The sequence below is a fragment of the Limulus polyphemus genome, unplaced genomic scaffold, assembly GCF_000517525.1.
Source record: "Limulus polyphemus unplaced genomic scaffold, Limulus_polyphemus-2.1.2 Scaffold2626, whole genome shotgun sequence".
Taxonomy (NCBI): Eukaryota; Metazoa; Arthropoda; class Merostomata; order Xiphosura; family Limulidae; genus Limulus; species Limulus polyphemus.
This window is the reverse complement of record NW_013668236.1, coordinates 73,327-76,397: the sequence shown is the minus strand read 5'-3', so window position 1 is coordinate 76,397 and position 3,071 is coordinate 73,327.

Sequence of the window (3,071 nt, the reverse complement as noted above, 5' to 3'; positions counted from 1 at the left end):
AGTGAACAATGGAACAAAAGATGCCACTGAAGATGTGTCACCTGGAAAAGCCACTGTCGAAGAAGAAACTCTACACAGTTTTGAGAAGGGAAACAATGAAGCTCTTGATGAAATTACTACCACTGATGCGACTGTTACTGATAATAGGATATTTCTTGATGGAGCAGATGATCCCCATGTGAAGCAGAAGCCAACGAGACGGAGACCAGTACGGAAGCTTTAAGTTTGCTTTTCTTAATCTGTCTAATACATGCCTTATCCTCTCTAAATGTTCTTCAAGACTTGCAACGAACACTATAATATTGTCTAAGCAACAAAAACATTCGGAATCTTGCAAGCCTGACAGTACAACATCCATTAATCTCTGGAATGTTGATGGGGCATTACATAAGCCAAAAGGCATTCTGTTAAATTGGTATTTACCTGAAGGTAATACGAAGGCGGTTTTAGCTTTATCTTCCTCTTTTTATCTCTACTTGCCAATATCCACTTTGCAAATCCATAGACGAAAAGTATTTACTTTTACCTAACATATCTAAGGTATCTTGGATATTAGGTAATGGGTAAATGTATTTGACTGTTACTCCATTCACTTTACGAAAATCCACATAGAACCTTAATTTTCCATCATTTTTAGGAACTAATACAACTGGAGATGCATACAGACTACTAGTATCCTCTATTACACCTTGCTCAAGCATCTCTCTTACACATTCTTTTAATTCAACCCTGTGTTTTTCGTGCACTCTATAAGGTCTCTGTGTTATAGGCTTCTTATTATTTAACACTATCTTATATTTAACTTTGTTTGTACAACCGTTAGAGTCATTTTCTCCTACAAATATGCCTCTATACTTTTCTAACAAGTTTCTCAAACTTCGTTTGTGTTTTCGCTCTATATTTCCTAAGTTAGAATCCCAGTCTATCCTACTTTGTTTTGCCTGTTTATTAACATTATGCTGTCCTACCACAGCCAACTGTTCTCTACTACTAGCTTTACCTACTACTATGTTCTTAGGTAGTATTACTTTTTCTTCATTCACATTTAACACTTTTACAGGCACTGTGTCTCTCTTGGACACTTTACTAATACTAGCAGCTACATAAGCTCCTGTTTCTTCTATTTCGATAGACTCAACTAACACTTCTTCATTATACTTGAAGTCATTTACTTTAGCTTCAACTATAAATTGACTTCTTGCAGGTACTTCAGTTATTTTAACTAACCTTACAGGAACTCTTTCTTTCAAACACTCCTGTTGGGATGCTCTGTTGCTTATGTTAGGCATAAGTGTAGAGTCATCTGAGGGGTTTGAATTATTATTTTCCTGTTTTAAAGGCTTATTCACTAACTTATTCTGCCTTATCTTACTATCACTCACCTTATTATTATGACTTCTGCTAGGTTTAGCGTTTTTCTGTACAGTCCTATTCCTTGGCTTTCTTTTAGAACTTTCTTTAGGACACTTCTTATTCTTACTCCTCCGACTTTGTCGTGTGTTGCTACACTTTATTAAGAAGTCAGTGCTTTCGATTTTGATGGTTGATCCTTAGCCTCACTAATGCTAGCATTAGGCATCTGACTGTTAGTCAGCAGGAAGGCATCATGTGTCGCAACTGTTGAAAGTTAGTTTGAAGGTTCAAGTCCTTCAAAACTTAAGAACTCTGTTTCTATGCGTAGCTTACTTTGGGTAAGAGATATTTCAGTGTCGTAAGTTCTTAAGAAATCATGCCCTATAATACCATCTGTGTCTAAGTCTATCTGCTTACAGATGTAAAATGAGTGTTCTAACTCTAAGTTTCCTACTCTCATTTGTATATTATATCTACCTAATGTTTTAACAGGATGTCTTGTTATAGAAGTTAAAATACTTCTAAAAACTTCCTTCCAGGCATTATCTAACAATGTCGGATTTCTGTCTACTAATTCTGAACTTAGCAGCGATAATCGAGCACTTGTATCAACCAATAACCAACATGTTATACCTTCTGTTTCTACTTTAGCTATTGGCGATACTTCATTAACACTATGAATACTCGATTGCTTATCCCAAACTGCCAGAACTACCTCTACTTTCGCTCTGTAATCCCGTGAGTATTACGTTTTTTGAACCTGTAGCAAAGGTAGGGCTATCGTTATTACTGGGAAGTTTTCCTCTGTAAGCTCCAGTCTTTGGGCTTTTCTGTTTTAAGCCTTCTGTGGGCGTCAGCAATCTCGTGCCATGTGGCCTGTAATGCTGCAGTTATAGCATGCTGTCTGCTCATATCTTTTCTGCTTTTGAAAGCAGTTTCTTGCCTTGTGCCCAACTTTATCACAGTTAAAGCACTGGAAGCCATTGGGCTTACTCTGTGTATTAGACAGATTAGCCTTGCTAGACTTATTAACTACATTTATAGCAGAATGTTGAGGCTTATAGATCTCCTTTTCTCGTAGCTCTTCTCGAGTGGTTACTTCAAATAAAATTTAGTAAAGTTGCCTGAGGGGTATTTGCTTCATTTACATATCCTCTAGCTATATTACTAATCCTTGTTCATACTCAGATTTTAGAGTATCTTGCAGCATATCCTCGCTTGGGTGTGCATAAGCCTTGCACAATCTATTACCTAATTCTTGTACATAGCTTATGTCCAAAAACTTGGACAGATTTGCCACATTGTTGATATAGGTTACGCATTTCTATTAAGATTACATTAGTAGTTTCTCGTGTCCTATACTATTCCAGTAGCTTACGTACTTGATATTGATAGTCTGTTGTTTCACGCAGCTCACCAAAAGCCCTAATGTAATGTTTAGCTTCTCCTGCTGTTCTTAAACGTAATATATTTGCTTTCTGGGCATCAGTCCAGCCCGATATTCTAGCTGGTTTGTCTAAGGCATCGATAAAGCTTTCGACATCCTCATCTGTGTTAACGTGATACAGCGGTACAGCACTTGTTAAGTGTGTTGCACCGAATGGCCCTATTTGTGCGGGTTTCTCCACTGTGGATTCATGGTTAGTGTCAGCCTTTCTATTGACTCTAGGCCATGCACCACCTTCTTCTGTAGCCGTATCTACGCCAGCAGTAGCCAT